At 42.6% G+C, this 20740-nt stretch overlaps 1 long non-coding RNA gene across 1 annotated transcript in view; it reads right to left on the bottom strand.

Annotated features, from left to right (window-relative positions):
* Nucleotides 1-9253, bottom strand: part of LOC116835665 (uncharacterized) — a 136071-nt gene extending 126818 nt beyond the window's left edge. The window contains exon 1 of the long non-coding RNA XR_004376249.2: nucleotides 8979-9253. This is a non-coding gene — a long non-coding RNA (uncharacterized LOC116835665). The remainder of the gene's footprint in view (nucleotides 1-8978) is intronic.
* Nucleotides 9254-20740: the final 11487 nt, after the last annotated feature.

Below are 20740 nucleotides of genomic sequence, written 5' to 3'. Positions count from 1 at the left end.
TCAGAGTGTGGCTGGTGTTTGCTGACAGGCTGCTGAGGTCAGGGCCCCTGGACCATGGCTGTGGCTATAAATATACACTGTAGGTGTAACTTGCATACCTTTTTTTTGCTGTTTGTGAGCTATATCCCCTGCTTCTGACGTATCTGTCCAAATCTATTTGGACAAGTGTTTTAAATCAGTTGGGTGCATTTAAAGCTTGCCTGAGATTAGAATTAGTCAATGAGCCAGCCTGAGAGGACAGTAACAATATGGAAAATCTCTTCCAAACAAAGATTGGCAAAAATACTATATCTACATAATTTGCCAAATATTAGTAAGAAGTGAATAATGTTTTGTTAGTGATGGCAATGCTTAGACATGGCTAAAGATTCTGTCTGGTTTAGAACTTGTGTAATTCACAATGTCAGGGTAATCATCTATTATGTAGATCTTCCTTTTTTGCTATCATTGAATCTTCTTTTAAAAGGCCTTTCTCTTCAACTGGTAACTGTTTAAAGCAGTCTTAGGAGGAGGTTTATCCTGATAGCACGGTAGCAAATCTCCCTAACTCAAATGACTGACAAACTCAGTTGGGACTTACAAACTCAGGCAGACATTGTGACTCTTAGGAAAACACAGGCAAATCCTTCAAGTTTTGTAGCCAAAATGTACAAGTTGGAAAATAATCTTTGTTTCCCATGGTTGCCCAATGGACATCAAGAGCTGACCTAGGATACTACTGGAGGGCTGGTGGTGGGTAGAGTGACCAAACATCCCAATATTAGAGGCTTTGTTATAGACCACTATGCTCCCCCTGAAAAAGTATTCTGATTCTTCACACTTGCTATCTGATCACCCTAGTGGTGGGGGGCTCACTGTGCTTGAAAGGAAAGTGGTGAGGAGAAAGGTGATTGGGTAAATGTAGTGATATCTCATTGTGCCAGATGTGCAAAGCAAAGACTAATGTGATTGTGCTGATTTTGTGGTGTGGTTTGGTTTCTTCTAAAGGAAGTACAGGATGGGCAGCAGAACAAGCATCACACAAGGAAAGTATCCGCTTAGAAAATATGCTTCTATTTTTCAACTGTAAAATATCCTGTAAAATCTCACTCAATCCTGGTTCATATGGTGAATAGCTGGTGCCAGGAGCATCCCTGATGTGTGTATACAATCCGGCTCTAGATCAGAAGGGATGAACTAGTGGTTAAAACAAAGATGCTACATCTTCCACTAGATGGCACTAGCAATTCTTACAATCACTATGATACGGAGTAGAGAAAAGGCTAGAGAGCTGATAACTTTTCCTTGAAATGGAGAAACTAACACGCAAATAGTTCTTGATTTAAGAATTATGAATGGGTTATCCTAGTGCATGTTGGTGTTCCTGTGGCTTTTAGCAGAATATAGTAATGTAACTGAAGTTAATAAATTAAGGCTCACTACACTCCAAGGAAGCAGCATTATTGTAATTTTCCAGTTAGGATACTAAGGCACAGAAGTAAATGACTTTCCAAGCTCGAGGAAACCTGCCACAGAGCCAAGAACAGAACCCAGGCCTCCTGATTCCCTGTCCTATGCCTTAATTACAAGACTGTGCTTCCTTTCTGTAAAATGTTTACTAATTGTCCCATTCAGCAAAGGCTATGTTTGGCTGCTGTCCTGTGACAGTGTTTATAAGGCAAAGGCAGCTAATCTGGGAGACCCTCAGTGGGTTTCATAGCTGGCAGTCCAGCACATTTTGTTTTGTTGTTGAATCTAGTCTTTGTATTATCAGGTGCAATTTGTATGAGACAGTTTTATTAGTTGGAAACAACAGAGGAGGAGAAGAACCTTGGGGTATTGGTTGATCGCAGGATGACTATGAGCCGCCAATGCGATATGGCCATTAAAAAAGCAAATGCGGTTTTAGGGTGCATCAGGCGAGGTATTTCCAGCAAAGATAAGGAGGTGTTAGTACCGTTGTATAAGGCGCTGGTGAGACCTCACCTGGAATACTGTGTGCAGTTCTGGTCTCCCATGTTTAAGAAGGATGAATTCAAACTGGAACAGGTTCAGAGACGGGCTACTAGGATGATCCGAGGAATGGAAAACCTGCCTTATGAAAGGAGACTCAAAGAGCCTTGGCTTGTTTAGCCTAACCAAAGAAGATCCGGGGGGATTATGCTTGCCTCTATATTAATATATCAGGGGGATTAATGTTAGGGAAGAGAGATTATTAGCTTAGTACTAAGTAGACAAAGGACGAATTGGGTACAACTGGACACTACAAATTCAGAGCTTGAAATTAGATGAAGCGTTTTCTAACCATTTAGCGGAGTGAAGTTCTGGAACAGCCTTCCGAGGCGGATATGGGGGCAAAAGACATATCTGGCTTTAAGACTAAGCTTGATAAGTTTATGGAAGGGATGATATGATAGGATAGTTTAATTTTGGCAATTGTCCTTGGATTATCAGCAGATAGGTCTGCTCAATGGTCTGCGATGGGATGTTGGATGGGATGGGATCAGAGTTACTGCAGCGAATTCTTTCCTGACTGCTGGCTGGGGAGCCTAGCCCACATGCTCAGGGTTTAGCTGATCGCCATATTTGGGGTCGGAAAGGAATTTTCCACCACGGCAGATTGGCTGACGCTCTGGAGGTTTTTCGCCTTCCCCTGAGGCATGAGTCACTTGCTGGTGGATTCTCTTCTTGAGGTCTTCAAACCACAATTTGAAGACTTCAATAACTCGGACATAGGTTAGGGGTTTTTACAGAAGTGGATGGGTAGGGTTCTGTGGCCTGCTTTGTGCAGGAGGTCAGACTAGATGATCATGTTGGTCACTTCTGACCTATGAGTCTATGAGTCTATTACTTGGAATTAAGCAATAATGACCAATGGGGAGGACATTTCCTGGAACTTACTGATGAGATAGAAAAGATGATTGCTTAGAAGCAAAGCCCAGTGACATGAGTAAGTGATACCAATATAAACTTGAACATTTATCCACCAAATATGGGTTTCCTTTTAAAGCCTATTGGTTAAAAGTTAAACTGCTTCTATAAACATAATGCAGCAATAGTTTATAACCCTAATGTGTCTGAAACCAATTTGCCAGAATGAATCAATTAATCAATTGGACAAGATGTAGGCTTATGGGTAGCTTTAAAAATATTGATTGGGTGGGTGGCTGAGGGGTGCAGTGGCATGAAATAGAAGCAAGGAATTGCCTGGTAACTACAAACTCTCTATTGACTTTCTTCGAATCCTGCAAAATCAAAAATAAGGGTGCTTATAGAATCAGCCATACTCCAATAGATGAAAAGCCACAAGGCTAGCCACAGCTACATAGTAGGTGATGGAGGCAATGCTAACCCCTACATACAAGCAACAACTCCAAAATGCATTTAGGGGTCAGAGTGGATAAGTAACTCAACATGGCCTCCCAACATTTACAATGCTGTGGCAAAAAGAGCTAAAGTGATCCATGGATCCATAAATGGGAAAGTAGGGTGTAAAGAGGTGATTTTTACTTCTGTTGTTTGGCACAGGTGAGAATACTGGAAATGTATGCCCAGTTTTGATGTCAACGTTTTAAAAAGGATGTTGAAAAATTGGAGATGGTGCAGTTCATCTTATCAAAAAAGAAGTGTGAGAGGTGATTTGGTTACAGGGTAAAGATACTTTCCTGGGTAGTAAAAGTCTCTCTACTCTATCAGAGAAAGACCTAACAAGAACAAGTGGTTGGAAGCTGAAGCCCAAGAAACTCAAATGAGAAATAAGACACTAATGTTTTAGTGAGTAATCCAGTGATTAACCACTAGAATAAATTAACAGGGGGAACCTGTCAATTCTCCATCTCTTGATTTTTCAAATCAAGACTGGATACCTTTTGGAAGATATACTTTAATCGGGCACAAGTTAGTGGACTCAATACAGGGGTAACTGGGTGAAATGTAATGGCCTGTGATATAGTGGAAGTCCGATTAGATGATATGGTGGTGTCTTCTGGACTTAAACTCTATGAATACATATTTGTACAGAAAACTCAGGAACACTGGGAATGGAAAACTTAACCCAGGCCAGAAAGCACAGATTAAGAAGTTACCTTGAAGTTTGGTTTCAATTCATATAGTTCTGACAAACAAGACTCAAAAGTACTAAAACCTGTTAAACAGGAAAATCTCTTTGTAAACTAGATAATTTTGTAGTTATATGAATATCCTCTTTGAAGCTATGCATTAGGTGGTGAATATGTATGTTACAGGAAAACAGAAAAGACTAACACCAGAGTGTTACAACAGCTAAACTATGTTTTTTGTATCCATGTCAAACTGAAATAGATACATTTTTTCTTTAAATTGAACCAAATATTCCTATGGTTAGGGCCCTACCAAATTCAAGAAAAACATGTCACGGACGGTGAAATCTGGTCTTCTGTGTGCTTTTACTCTATATTATACAGATCTCATTGGGGAGACCAACATTTATCAAATTGGGGGTCCTGACCCAAAAGGGAGTTGCGGGGGGTTGCAAGGTTATTTTAGGTGGTCACAGTATTGCCACCCTTACTTCTGCACTGCCTTGAGAGCTGGGCAGCTGGAGAGCAGCAGCTGCTGACTAAGCACCCAGCTCTGCAGGCAGCAGTGCAGAAGTAAGAGTAGAATACCATACCATGACATCCTTAGTTGTTGTACACTGCCGCTGGTGGCGGTGCTGCCTTCAGAGCTGGGCATCATCAATAGCAGAGCAGAAGCAGTATCACAACCCGCCCTACAATAACTTTGCAACCCATCCCCTGCAACTCCTTCTTGGGTCAGGACCCCTACAACTACAACACTGTATAATTTCAGATTTAAATAACTGAAATCATGAAATTTGATTTTAAAAATCCTATGACCGTGAAATTGACCAAAATGGACTGTGAATTTGGTAGGGCCTTACGCGTGGAATATGCAGTTGTACAGTTGTGGATCTAGTTCTAATAGTTCAGCAAAGGACTTAGTGGTTCCTAAATGTTGGATTTAGACACCCTAAGATCAACAAAATGCCTGCTCAGCTGCCACTTAATGTTGTGGCCACCTAAATTCCCCAGGCATCTGTTTCCACCAGAGGGCATGTGCAAAACTGCCTAAGTCCTGCCACGTAAAGCTGCTTGGATCCTAGCTTCTACCTAAGATGCAGTGAGATTCTCAAACTAGGCATTTCCCACACCTACCTCACCTGCGGGGCCAGATCTGGTAGATGTGCTCTGAGCAAGCTTACCACACTGGACCACTCTCAAAAGGTGCGCAAGTTGGGAGCAATGTTCCCTCAAATTTTTTACATCCATGTGTGCAATGAATTTTGTTATGTGCACAAATATGGAAGTGATGTGTGGTGGGGGTGCCCAAGGTGTTTGGAATGTCGGAGGAGGCTCAGGACTAGGGCAGAGGTTTGGGATGAGGGCTCTTGCTGTTGTTGTGGGCTCTGGGGTGGGGCCGGGGATGAGGGTTTTGAGGTGCAGACTGTCCTGGGGCTGCAGTGGGGAGAGGTGCCTCTTGCCTGGCCACAGCAGCTCTGGGGCAGTCTGCACCCCAAACACCGCATCCCTGGCCCGATCTCAGAGCCCACACCCCCAGCCAGACCAGGGAAGTTTATTTACCCCTTCACTAAACACAAGAACTAGGGATCACCTGAGGGCAGCAGGTTTAAACAAACATAAGGAAGTACTTCATCGCACAACATACAGTCAACCTGTGGAACTCACTGCCAGAGGATGTTGTGAAGGTCAAAGTATAACAGGGTTCAAAAAGGAAATAGATCATCATGGCTATTAGCTAAGATGATCAGGAATGCATCTCCCTCTGACTTCCAGAAGCTTGGACTGAACAGGAGGGTATGAATCCTAGAAATTGCCCTGTTCTGTTCACTCCCTTTGAACAGCTGGCACTGGCCACTGTTGGAAGATAGGACACTGGGCTAGATGGACCATTGGTCTGATCCAGTATGGCTGTTCTTATGTACAGGAGAGTACGAGGGGGACTGGGCCCCTTTACTGCTTTTAAGGGTTATCCTGCTTCTGACCTGTTCAAAGGTGCTGGGGGTGGGGAGAATGTTTTGAACCCCTTACTTCTCCTTGTGGTGGAGGGAGCTGGGATGCAGAGAGATGAGGAATAAGGGCACTGACACTCCAGGGGAGGGATGAGGTCCTGCTGCCCAGGCTCAGCGCTTCACTAGTAGATCCCAGGATCCACTACCCCACTCTGGAAAAGGCTCTTCACCCCAGCAGGAAGTGAGAAGTGCTGCCTGACCAGCTGCTCGGCAGAGATCAGCATAAGCTTTCTGTATCCTGTCCCAACCACTTCTCCTCAAGCAATGGGCTGGACAGAGAGACAGGAAAGGGGGTCAGAGAAGAAGATAATTATTCTATATCCACTACTGAGGAGAGAACATCTAGTGTTAAGAACTGAAACCAATTCTTGAGTTTCTCCACGTTCTTCCCTAATATATACACATAACTTCTGATGATGTCAGCAAAAGTGGCACGTGCATCTGTATCCTTGTCATTATCAACATTCCATGCTACAGCTGCTCTCAGCACGTCCTGTTTTATACTTTGCACAGTGAATTATGTAAGCGTCGTTTGTGTTTTAATTCTAATTTCAGATGCTTGACTCATATATGCACTCTGGAGAATTTGGCATTTGACGCAGGGGTGACTGAGTACTAACAAAATGAAACTGTTCAGATGTAATCTCAGCACTTTTTGTTATATCTTTGTTTCAAGTTTTATACTCCTTAACTTAATTTAGAATTATTGGGAAGCAAAGTACTCAAGCTATGTACCAGTAGCATTTCTGGAACTAGCTATGAAAAATTAAAAGAAAATGGTTCTTAACGAGCTTCAAACACCCCACTGAGATCATGCCATGTTCCATTTGGTTTTAATCCAGGCAGCGTCCTTTTTAGGAGTTGTGGTGGAAGTGGGACACAAGTTCCTATCTACATACAGAATTTCAAATATATAGTGAGTTAGTTGGGGCCCAGCAACTGATCACATTGTCATCAACTAAACAAACCATGGAAGAGAAACTGAATCAGCAAGGAAGCTATAGGAGGAAAAATAAAGAGAAATGTAAAGGCTACAGATGCTGTTTGCACTCCTATGACTAAGAAGCAGCTTTAATAAAAACATAAAACTGACTTCATTTCTACTGCAACCGCCTCTCCCACTCAGAAACTTCTGTTCTAAAGAGGTGAGATTTATTATAGTACCTGCATGCTCAAAGGCTATTTTCCTGAGGATTTTTGCTTTGCAATCAGCCTTATAGATTTATAGTACATTCTGCTTGATTGTTAATCTGCTTTCACAGCAGTTTACTGGCTCGAGAGAAGACATTCTATTGCATACTGTAAATGTGCATGAAGAATAAATTATGCAACTCTTATGCAAATAAATCTTCATATGTATAGAGGAACCTGCTTAGTGTGAATCTTCATTTTTATATGAAGGAGAATTAAACAAGCTAAGACTTCCCATGTGCCAAGTGTAGTTCTGGTTACAGCTAAGTCTCTCTGGGCATGGCAGAAATGACTTCACTCTGGCTACTGTTACAAAAACCAGCTCAGCTCTACTAATGTTAACCGTGGGAAGACACAGTGGCATCCACTACCCTGTCTACTCAGTCACTGGAAACATTATGTTGATTGAATCTTGCTGAAGCCTTGGGGGCTTCAGTGGTATAGTTAGATCTGTTTTAAAATACAAATTCCAATTTTAAATGGAAAATAAAATTGGTCTAGTTAACCCCCTAGTGTAGATGCACTTACACAACTGTAAACTCTGATCAATTTAAAATCAGTTTAGTTAAAGAAGTCCAGAATACAGCTGCACCATCTTCTCAGCAACCCATGCTACCTCAGAGTTGTCCTCTGCTGTCTGCACTAGCTTCCCATAGAATATCAAGTCAAATTTAAGGTCCCAGACCTTGGATCCAAGCTATCGAAAAGTTTACTTACCCACAGCCTTCATTCTTGTGCTTTAACAGCTCATCTTCTGTAACACAATGTAACATTCTACCACCAGGTAAAGGTCATCTGCACAGGAGGCAGAGCTTTCTTGGGGGATCAGTCCTTGTTGGATAAACTCCCATAACTAAAAACCACCACAGGCATTGCCCCCTTTTCTTTCCAGTGCCAGGTGTGCTTCTTTGACTTGCCTTCTCCAAAATAAATACATGCTACTATGTTCATTTAAAAAAAACAGAACAAAACCAAACCCCGAGAACAGGGCTTGGCAACCTCTGGCATGCGTACCAAAGGTGGCATGTGAGCTGATTTTTGATGGCACGCGGGGCAGCAGGCTGAGCCTCTCAGCCCGCCGCTGCTCTGGGGTTCCCACTGCTGGCCCCTTGCCAGCTGGGGTCCTGCTACTGGTCCCACTCAGCACCTGCTGCTGGCCTGGAGGAAGGAATCCCAGACTGGCAGCAGGCTGAGACCCCAGATGGCAGGAACCGGCAGTGGAAACCCCAGAGTGGTGGTGGGCTGAGCTGCTCAGTCACTGTTCTGGGGTTCCTGCTGCTGGCCCCTTGCCTGCCGTGGTCCCATTCAGCACCCGCTGCTGGCCTAGGGTTCCTTCCCTCAGGCTGGCAGTGGGCTGAGACACCAGCTGGCAGAAGCCAGCAGCTGAGACCCCAGAGCAGCGGCAGGCTGAGATGCTCAGTCTGCCACTGCTCTGGGGTTCTGGCTGCTGGCCCCTTGCCAGCTGGGGGTCCCGTCGCTGGTCCCACTCAGCACCCACTGCTGGCCTGGGGGAAGGAACCTCAGGCTGGCAGTGGGCTGAGACCCCAGCTGGCGGGAGCCGGGGGCAGAAACCCCAGAGTGGCAGCGGATTGAGCTGCTCAGTCGCTGCTCTGGGGTTCCAGCTGCTGGCCCCTCACCAGCAGGGGTCCCCACAGTGCAGCTCCACTCACCTTTCTTCCGGTTGGAGGGTCCAAGCCTCCAGCCCTACTCAGGCCTACCAGCCACCAGCTCCACTCACCTCAGTTGCCAATCTTGAGTTCCAGCCACTGACCTCTTGCAACCGGGGTCTGGATCTCCAGCCTTGCTCAGCCTGCTTTCTGGTCTGGAGTCCCAGCAGTCCACCCTGGGCTCTGCTCCTGGCCTTGGCCCAGTGCTCTGCAGCCTCCCCGTTGTGGCCCACTGTCCCCAGCCTGGGACAGTGAGGGTTGCACACCAGGCAAGAGGGGGTGCAACTCAGCACCCCCATCTTAAAATTGCTTATCTCAGACCACACTGCGTTTGACCTTGTGCCTGCCTTCTGTCGCCATTTTTTTTCCCACTGAGAGTTGAAGGGAACATTTGACAAAATGACAACTCCTAAGAAAGCAAAGCTAGATGTCTGATCATTTCAGCCTGCTTGGACAGACGCATTTGGGTTTATTGGAAAGAAGGACCATGCTATTTGTGCTTTCTGTTATGAAAGTGATGTGTGTTGCACATCAAGTGTTCGATGACATTTTGAAAAGAAGCATGAGAAAACCTTTCTTGATGAAGCAGACAAGACTGAATCAATCAAAAAGGCAGTAAAAGCCTATGAGAAGCAAAGCAGTGTTTTTAAAAGCTTAAGTGTAAGTAAAAATCAATCTACAGAAGGAAGTTACAAGATCGCACAGTGCATTGCAAAAAATAGAAAGCTGTTTACAGATGGGGAATGTATAAAAGAAGTTTTTCTCAGCAGTTCGGAGATTTTGTTCAATGATTTGCCAAATAAAGATACAATCATATCTAAATAAAAGAACTGCCCATCTCTGCCAGAACAGTTGAGAGAGACATAAGTGAAATGGCAGAAAACATTAAAGAAAAGCAGACGACTGCATTGAAAGACACAGCAGTGTTTAGTGTTGCAGCTAATGAGAGCGTGGATATAAACGACGTTCCATGTTTGGCAATTGTTGCAAGATACTGTGCTTCCACTGAAATCCAAGAGGAACTTTGTTGCCTAAAACCCCTGCATGGCACAACAAAGGGGGAAGATATACTGGAAAGTTTTGTAAACCGTTTTGAAGAACGAGGAGTTGACATCAGAAAAATATTTTGTGTGACAACAGATGGTGCTCTTGCCATGGTCGGAAAACAGAAGGGATTTGTAAAGTTACTTGAAGATCAAATTGGCAGTCCGACAGTCAAATTTCACTGTATCATCAAGAAAACCCGTGTGCTGAAATGTCTAATTCAGAGCTTTATAATGTGATGAATACAGTGGTGTGAACTGTGAATTTCCTTGTTGCTCGATCTGCTTTGACTTACAGACAGTTTCAAGCACTGCTAGAAGAGATGGACAGTGCTTATAATGACATCCCACTTCACAGCAACATTCAGTGGCTAAGTCGTGGCAAGGTTTTGGTGCACTTTGTAAACTGTTTTGAGGCAATCAAGGCCTTTTTTTTGGAAAAAGAACAAAACTACCCCAAACTGGATGATGACACATGGCTGTGTAAGCTCATGTTTCTAACTGATATCACCGCTCACCTAAACGAACTCAACCTCTGTCTCCAGGGTACAGGGCAAACATTTCTGAATCTTTATGAAGCCTGGAAAGCATTTTGTTGTGAAACTAGCAGTTTTTTTCCCAGGGATATTCAATCTCCTTCTTTCCACTACTTCAAACTCATAAAAGAGCTATCGACACGTTGCACTGTCAATGTCAATGAGATTGGAAAGTACATGCAAGAACTGGAATCAGAATTTTCTGACAGATCAAGATTTCCAGTGATTTGGCCCAATGCTTTCTTTTCTAATTAAACCTGAAAAGTTCACCAAAAGTGACTTGGATTTGTCTGTATGTCGGTGGATGGGTGTTGGAGATTTCGAAATGCAACTCATTCAGTTAAAAAGCTCAGAATTGTGGACATCAAAGTTTGTGGATCTGCAGAGCGCGCTTGAAGCTACCGAGAGAGATCATGGGGCTGCTATTCTGACCTGCTGGATGTCCCTGTCAGTGAAATTTAACTGTTTGTTTGAAGAAAATTGCATTTGCAATGCTTTCAGCATTTGGATCCACATATCTATGTGAACAGGTATTTTCACACATGAAATCTGTCCTCTGTCCCTCTTGGATCCAGTTAACAAGGGATCACTCAGAAGCTTGTGTGCAGCTTAAAGTATCCAAATACATGCCAGACATTGGAAAACTCAGCAAGGAAAAGCAAGGGCAAAGATCACACTAAACTGATAAGATCTGCATTTTAATTTAATTTTAAATAAAGCTTCTGAAATATTTTGAAAACCTTGTTTACTATATACATCAACAATAGTTTGCTAATATCTATAGAGACCTGAGGCTTGGCTACATTAGACATTCAAAGCGCGCCCGATGCGACGGCAGCGCTGCGGGAGCGCTGCCACGGCAGCGCTTGAAGTGGAATGTACTCAAAGCGCCACGCGGCAAGAGTAGTCTCCTAGCGCTGCTTGTAAACCACATCCCTTACGGGTGTAGCGTGCAGCGCTGGGAGCCGCATTCCCAGCGCTGCCGCCCTGATTACACTGACACTTTACAGCGCTGCATCTTGCAGCGCTGAGGGCGGTGTTTTTTCACACCCCAGTTCCAGCGCTGTAAAGTGCCAGTGTAGCCAAGGCCTTAGAGAGAGACCTTCCAAAAAATGTTAAAATGTATTACCGGCACGCGAAGCCTTAAATTAGAGCAGGGGTAGGCAACCTTTTGGCAGTGGTGTGCCGAGTCTTCATTTATTCACTCTAATTTAAGGTTTCGCATGCAAGTAATACATTTTAACATTTTTAGAAGGTCTCTTTCTATAAGTCTATAATATATAACTAAACTATTGTTGTATGCAAAGTAAATAAGGTTTCAGAAGCTTCATTTAAAATTAAATTAAAATGCAGACCCCCCCTGGACTGGTGGCCAGGACCTGGGCCGTGAGTACCACTGAAAATCAGCTCACGTGCCACCTTCGGCACCCGTGCCATAGGTTGCCTGCCCCTGAATTAGAGTGAATAAATGAAGACTCAGCACACCACTTCTGAAAGGTTGCTGAACTCTGCCCTAGACACTTCACCACCAAACCTCCCCCTGGGGAAAGGATGAGATGAGATGCTAGTGGTATTGCTTAATGCACTACTGGAATGTGCTCCAACACTATAATGATGAGGATGATATTGAAAGGTATATAGAATAGAACATAATGTCTTGCTTATGGAAAATGCCATCGAAAGGCAAGTGTGGCCTGCTCACAGAATTGGGATCTAGGAAGTCTGAGTTCTAATCCTGACTCTGACCCACAGACTCCAGCTGCTACAGTATACACATAAGTGATTATTTTTTTTAATTCATCAGCCCTGATACCCTGTAAATTCCCCCAGTATAGTTATTTGTAAATCTTGCTACTCTAGACACTGAACTCTTGACATAAAATTACCCTAATGGTTAGTAAATTAGGCTACCTGGGCAACCTGCCCTGTATGTGCAAAACTTATGGATATGCAAATAGAGACAGATGCGGATCTAACTCAGCCCAGGTAAAGCCATTTAGTTAAACCAGTAGAGCTTATGTGTCTAGACAAGTACCCTCTACACCACTTTGGCAGGATCAAAAGGCCTTCATTATACATTAGCATCACGGTCTTTGGTCTCCACTGAGTTTCACTGACACTAAAACAATTCAAAGTTAAATTAGATCAGAATATTATTATTTTTACCCTCCTACCTGTGGCATTTCTACTTTAGCTGAGCTTGTTGCTTGCCTTTGAGGGATTTAAAGCTTCAGAAGCCTATTCTGAACAGGAGAAGCAGTGTTCCCGTTTTCAAGAGCTCAATAAAACCCTCCTCCCAGGGGGAGTAGGAATCAATAGATCTTAGAGGAAACAAAACAAAGAAGTGACCCTGAAACAATTATTTTGCAGTGACATATGAAGCCTTTTAAGAGACATCTGGCACTGAGGCTGCAGCAAAGGCATTTGGACAAGTAGAATGATAAGATACAGCTAAAATATCCTGTAAGCTTATATTAGCAAACATAATTAAATAATTCGTTCCTTTGAGTAACAGCATTAAACTCACTACTATCCTACCTTAACATTTTTCTTCAGAAGTGACAAAATTAACATCCATGTCTCTGTTGTTGGTGACTTGCATGAAGCATCAACAACACTCCCCCACTGAGGCACAAGTAGGGGCTAGGGAAGGCAATTAAGTCTCCTTTTCAAAAAAGAAGAGCACTAGTCTCAGCATGAAGCACAGCTGATGAACAACTTAAAGACAAAATTCATTAAAGTCATTAGAAAAAGCAGTGGGATGATCTTGTGTCCCTAGGCAGAGAATAGAAAACTCAGCCTTTTTAATTAGTGCCTTTGAAAGCAATCCCTAATCACCTGAAAGTTACAAAGTCACTCAGTCACAATTACATCCCATTTTCCATGTATATGGTCTATAGAACCTTGCTGTGCAGCGGTTAGTGGGATTCAGTGCGTGTTGCTAACACAATTGCAGTGCTATACATAAACATGCTTGTTATATACTCCTGCAAGCCAAATGGTGACTGATCTCTGCTTGAGCGTGCAAAGTGGGTCAGACAGTGCAAGGGTCCTCTGCTTGGACAGGAACCAGCCACAACTGCAACATTTGACCTCACTTGAGTGTAACACCTTCATGACACTTCAAGTGAAAGCCACCCTAATGAGGGAGGGGTCATTGCCCTGCACCCATCCATGCTGACCCACAGAGTTGAGGAATGGATATTGTACTGCACCCACATATAGTAACAGGTACAAGTATCTTTGCACTGTGTCCAAGTAGCTCCAGGAAATTTTCTGTGTCCCCTGATGCACAATGCCTCTAGCTGGGATAGTCTGAGTATATAATACTCCAGACACAGGGCTAGGTCCATAAAGCACAGCAGAACCCTAATTAATTATTGTCTGGTGGGGAAAGTACATGACTGGGTTCCATTCCCATCTTTGCCACAGACTTGATGGGTATCCTGAGCAAGTCACAACTTCCTTGCACCTCAGTTTACCCACCTGTACAATAAAAAAAATAGTTCTACCAGTGCTCATCTCACAGGGCTGCTGCAGGGATACATCCATTAATGTTACTAAATTGCCTTGAGGTCTCTGCATCTCAGTGCTATAGAATGACATTATCAAATACAATTATAACACATGTTCAAAATGTTGGATGTAATGGAGCTTTCTGATTAGCTGTTATGCACTGCTGTCAATTAATGGATTCTCGGGTCTGGCTTCGATCTTTTTGTCTTGTTTTTTCTTTAAGTCCATTTCTCATTATAGCAATCAGGCTCTTCAAGCCTTAATCCCAGGAGATTAAACCACCTTCTAGTTTCTTATAGTCACTTTCTTTTTGACACATGCCTCATGGTGTCATTCAGACCTGTTGAGAGAAATGTTGGGCCCCAAAACATCATATTTGCTGAAGCCCCACCCCCCTCCATTTCACTTTATTTACACAGATGTTTGCGGGGGGCGCTAAACTTGGGTCCCTGGTACAATTGACTCCTTTTTTACCCACTTCTCTTCAACCCTCACTTGATTCATACAACAGTCACTCCCAATTCACTGTATTTTGTTGTTTAGCTGCTACTTCATTGATAGGGTGGTCCCAAACGCTACATGGGATTGCAGAAGAAAGAAACTAAGGAAAGTCCTTATCAGTAGAGATGATTATACTTATCAACGACTACACTGATCAGGACAGGAACCCTGCCTTTACTATCTATAAAGTGTCATGCACATAATGCCAAGTTCTCCGTTTTCAAACGCCATATAAAAAAATGTAGCAGTAATGCTATACAAACTGCAATAGCCCTGTGCTGATCATCTCTCTGTGTTGAACTCAAGGGAGAGAAACAGGGAGCTATCTACATCTAAGAAACAATAAATATTGCAACACTATAATCCATAAAGTGTTAGTGCTGCCCGGAGCAACAGTGAACGGCTTCCTGCAGCTGCTGCAGGTGACAGTTAACTGACTAGTTTTTTTCTAACACAAATCACTGTGTCTGTAAAGGGATGCAGGCATTGTTCCTCTTTCCCATGAACAATTTTACAGACTCAGTATTGGCCCAGGATTGTCATAGGAAAAAATAGCAAACAGTGATAATGAATACTACTGCTTATCCAGATCACTGCGGTCTAGAAATCTGATCTCTTGAGATATAAGATTTCTAGTGCTTCCTGCTTTCTGCTGTGCTTGAACTACCGAAAGAGAAGGTTTTTGTGATCATTTTGGTTCTGCTTTAATCTTTGACAAAATAAGTAAGGGGGAAAGTGCATAAAAATAAAACTTAAGGTTTTGGTTAAACTTTTGAACTTCAAAGCTTTGGGTTTACATCAAGCTTTAGATTCAGTTTAGGGTGGGGAATTTTATCCAAACTACTGTAGTTTACTTATGCCCAGATTTAAAATACTTTACAAAAACTTCATAGCCAGGAAGGCTATTCCTACAAGTGGTGTCATTAGTAATTTAGTGTCTCTAAACACGGCATGTTCACCAACTCCCATTCTTGTCATCTTAATGGCTCTGACTTATTGCAACACAAAATGTAACAGGTAGGAAACATCCAGTTCTAAGCCTTCTATGGCTGTTCCTAAAAGGCCCTGGAAAAGATGTTTTCTTTTGAGAATATTAGCCAGCCCTTGCTTCAGAGTGTGGGCTTGTGGTTAGAACAAAACAGAGGCGAACAGGATTCCTGGGTTCTATTTCCTGCTCTTCCAGTGACTTTGGGCTAATTGTGACTCAGCTAAACTCATTCCTTGTGTAACTCTAGTCAGTTAAATGGATGAATTTGGGGCTTGGTGTCTCAATTTCCCTACTGGATAAAATAATTACCTCCTTCACAGAGGTGTTGCGAAGCTTGATTACCATAATTAATGTTTATAATACACATCGATGAAACGCTGTATTGAAGAACAAAGGAAATATGTAGTTCTTCTATTGACTCATGATATGTGTGTCATACTACAACTCAGGGCAACTTTACTGACCTCCAAGATGCCAGAATATCCAAAGGATTTTGCTTTGATTTTCCAAACACACAAACATATGTTTGAACTGATTAAAAAACTTGAAAGATTATAGTTCTGCCTCCAGTAGTGTTTGTTCAAGTATTTCTTCCACCATGATTCCCTCCTCATCAAAGCCATTGTCTGGATACTGTCCAAGTTAGCTACTTGACTCACACATTGGGGTGGGGGGAGGCGGGAAAGGGGTAACACTGACGAAAGCCAAGAGTCTTTGAAGTTCAGGTTTAACCCTCCAGAGTCTGCAATTTCACCAGGGTACATTTTCACTAGGAAAAAAGGTATGTTCTTAATTTGCTTTTGCTAACTTGTGGTAACTAACAGGGTAGAATCCTAGTCAAGACAAGGCAGTTTTGTAGTTTTCACACAAGTTGGCAGCTCCAGGTGAAACTAGTGTTTACCTTGACCTGCTAACTCATTTTAAAACTACAAACTGCATTGTGTTCACTGGGATTTTATCTTGTGTTAAGAACGCTAGGATTTTACCTAAGGCAAGAGGAGGCTTTTATTGGGTAAATTTTCCATATGTTTTCCATGGGAGAATCACCTTCCCAAACAACTAATGGGTCAGATTCACCATTCTAGATTCAGAGAGTTGCAATTTGCCTCTGCTTACACCTGGGGGACTGTTGTGCCCTAGGATGGATTCACCTTGTGGGAGGTCAGCTATACTCCTACCACCAACCTACATTCAGGGTTCTGCAGGAGGAAGGCAGTTTTCATATCTGTCCAGAGCTCCATAGGCCCCCAGTGTCAGTACTGTCACATTTTCCAGTTAGTCTAGTCCTTTCACTATTAACTCACAGTCCCTCATAGGTTGTGGGTGGCTTGTGCCATTGAGTCCCGGCTCACTTACTTCCATTAGCCCTGCAGCCAGAGTTTTGCTAACATTTGTAGAACCTAAGTGTTTCAGAAGTATGGCCCTACTGGGTCAGACCAAAGGTCCATCTAGCCCAGATGCCTGTCTTCCAACAGTGGCTAGTGCCAGGTGCTTCAGAGGGAATGAACAGAACAGGTTATCATCAAGTGATCCATCCTCTGTCGCCCATTCCCAGCTTCTAGCAAACAGAGGCTAGCAACACCATCCCTGCCCATCCTGGCTAATAGCCATTGATGGATCTATCCTCCGTGAACTTATCTAGTTCTTTTTGGAACCCTGTTATAGTCTTGGCCTTCACAACATTCTCTAGCAAAGTGTTCCACAGGTTGACTGTATGTTGTGTGAAGAAATACTTCCTTTTGTTTGTTTTAAACCTGTTGCCTATTAAATATCACTTGGTGACCCCTAGTTCTTGTGTTGTGAGAAGGAGTAAATAACACTTCCTTATTTACTTTCTCCATACCAGTCATGATTTTATAGACCTCTATCATATCCCCCCTTAGTTGTCTCTTTTTCCAAGCTGAAAAGTCCCAGTCTTTATTAACCTCTCCTCATATGGAAGCTGTTCCATACCCCTAATCATTTTTGTTGCCATTTTCTGAACCTTTTCCAATTCCAGTATATCTTTTTTTGAGATGGGGTGACCACATGTGCACACAGTATTCAAGATGTAGGCACACAATGGATTTATTGAGGCAATATGATATTTTCTGTCTTATTATCCGTTTCCTAATTATTCCCAATATTCTGTAGCTTTTTTGACTGCCACTACAAATTGAGTGGTGTTAAATCTGGCCCACAATTTGTATCTTTCTTTGTAACCGTGAGGTTTTTTTCTGAATATTTCAGTACAACTCTCGCAAATCACCACTGTTCCCTTTAGAATGACAGGCTTTTCCATTATTTGTCATGAAGAGAGCATAAGGCTAATCCATGGGTTCTTGGCAAAATTGTCACAATTAGAGCTGGTTGAAAATTTAACATCTAATCTTTTTGATGAAAATTTACCCTCTTTTCAAAAGAGAACTCAGAAAATGTGGTTTGATTGAAACATTCCAGTTTTCAGTGAAACCCCAAAACCCATTTTGGTAGTCTGCCCAGGGAAGCTCTGATTAAAAAACTGGTGAGAGGCACAGGATAGCTGGATCTCACAGCTGTCATGCTCCCAGCACTCCATCATCTCCTCACCATGTTTAAGTAAGTTTTCCCCCTACAGAGCACTGTAAATAAGCAGTGGGATAAAGAGAAGGAAATACCCCATCCAACAGCACTCTCTCTATAGTCTGCACCAGCATCCATCCCCATCCAGTCCTTTCACTAACTACCAGTATGTTCTAGCACCAGACCCCAACCCAACCACAGTTTCTTCTCATGATCTCAGATGCCTGTGGGATATGAACACAATTTATTGTGGGTTTGGGTAATAAACTGTGGCTGGCACAAAGGTCCCACATGGAGAAAGTCTGAGAGCCCTTGATCTAATCTGCCTTATTGGATCTGGTGTAGTTGTTAAAGAAATCAGTAAGGAAGAGAAAGCGGTCTGCATTATACAATAGCTATTACAAAGTATCAAGGGCTATTTTATTGTGTATCATATAGTCAAATGGCATTATTATTTATGTGCCTAAGTCATTCATCCCTGTACCATCTGGCTGGCAATTTGATTTTGTCATTCTCTTTCCAAGGTTATTTCTGAACTAAACAATGCCAACATTCCTTTAGGGCTGGGGATTCTCTGTGAGGGAATTATTCCAAACCTGGCCAACTTCCGCCCTTGAAAAATTCTATCCCCTGACACTGGTAGAAGTTAGCTGTTATATGGGCCAAATTCAGCCCTAGTCTAAATGGGTACAAGTCCATAGAGTTAAATAAAAGGAGATGGGCCAGGGTGAAATATGATCCTCTAGAGCAGGGGTAGGCAACCTATGGCGCGCACGCCAAAGGCGGCATGCAAGCTGATTTTCAGTGGCACTCACACTGCCTTGGTCTTGGCCACTGGTCCGGGAGGCTCTGCATTTTAATTTAATTTTAAATGAAGTTCTTAAACATTTTAAAAACCTTATTTACTTTACATACAACAATATTTTAGTTATATATTATAGACTTATAGAAAGAGACAGTCTAAAAATGTTAAAATGTATTACCGGCATACGAAACCTTAAATCAGAGTGAATAAATTAAGACTCGGCACGCCACTTCTGAAAGGTTTTAAGAGTGTTTCTGTTAAGCAAAGTGAAAAGTTGGCTGTGGTTCTCTCCATTTGGACCAGGCAGGTGGTAAAGTAAAACTTAGTAAAGTGGCTAGTTCAAGAAAGAGAGGAAAAGGGGGCTGCTCTGGTTACACAGGAAAAAATGTGGAATTGGGAGGGCAATCAATAATTGCAAGGCATTAATTGATGCTCTCCCAAGCACCCTTCAGCAGGGCCACTGCTGTATAGTAACTCCACCACCAAAGAACTCTGAAGACAGAGAGGCACAAACACAATTCTGCTCTTGGTGGCCAGATGGCCTCCTTATAGAGTCAATGGAAGAGAACAATGTACGTTCTATAAATTCAACTCCAACTGCTTTGAATTGTTTCAGGGTTAACAAAATAGCTTTGTACATTGTTGGCACAGCTTTCTGAAAGCGTTCGTAGACCTTTCAATGCACAATACCTTCCTTTAAAAATGGTGGCCAGTTTCTCAGCTGTGGGACTGGTTCTCAACAATTTAACTGATATAGTGCCTGTTGCCAGGATTGCTAAATGCACTGAATACAAACACACTTAAATTAGACAAGCCACCTTCAGATGATGACACTCAGGCTACCACCCCGTTAGCTATCCCTATATGCTGTGATAACTTTCCCTGTCTTATTGGACTGCATGTTAAACAAACAACCCAAATTAATAGCTCCACCACCTCTTTAAAGGGTACAGAGCTGGCTCAACTTCACTGCCTGGTGCAGAGGATCAGAAGGATCATGGCTCCACCCTCATCCTACCAGAGGCTGCAAATGTCGCTGTCTCTCCCGCTGGAACGATAAGTGCTTTCTCTCCCCAGTTGCCTATGCACGGACAATCACATCCCGTCTGGTCCTAACAATTAAAAACAATTCCTAGCTCATAAAAGAACATGAAATAAAAACTAAACTAAAGCAAGCAAATGCTAAACAAAAAGTAAATGGGCTTAATCAATGCAGCACATCTATTTCTCTAGGCTTTTCTTATGGCACTCAGCACTAGAGTATCTGATTACTTCATAAATACCAATGACCTGAACCCCACAGCAAACTGGTGTAATTAATATTATCATTTAATAGATGGGGAAACAGTCAATGAGAGGTTAAGTGTTTTGCCTAATGTCATATGAACTCCATGCAAATCTTGCACTGAGAACTGTGATCGCTCATGCTTTAACCACAAGATTATTCTTTCCCTCAAGCCTTGGTTCCTTGAGGAAGAAACCTGTGACCTCATTATGGATTGCAGATCTGTTTCAGAGGATTATGGAAAGAGGTTCTTTTTCCTTCTACTAGTTCTCTGCCTGTGTTTACCAAGTCTACACACTAAATTTGTCTAAATTTGAACACACTGTCTCACTGATACAATAGTTTCTTATTCCAGCTTGGAAAATGGAAGCCTTTGCTGAAAATTACTAAACATTTGCATTCCCAAGCACAGATGCTTCGCCACGATATTGTTTCCTTCACCATTTCTCAGTGCAGCAGCTACTGAAATCTATTCATGAAATAAGTGGGTCATGCCTGAATTGTAGAGTCCCAGGCTGGTTCCCTGCATCAAAAAGATTATAATGTGGTTCTACAGCCACGTGTATAATAATAGAAAAACTAAATTTAGCTACACTCCTGTTCTGAAAAGAGTTTGTT

Source organism: Chelonoidis abingdonii, chromosome 6, assembly GCF_003597395.2.
Source record: "Chelonoidis abingdonii isolate Lonesome George chromosome 6, CheloAbing_2.0, whole genome shotgun sequence".
Lineage (NCBI taxonomy): Eukaryota > Metazoa > Chordata > Testudines > Testudinidae > Chelonoidis > Chelonoidis abingdonii.
Note: the sequence above shows the minus strand (reverse complement) of the source record. Positions and strands in the feature narration are given on the sequence as shown.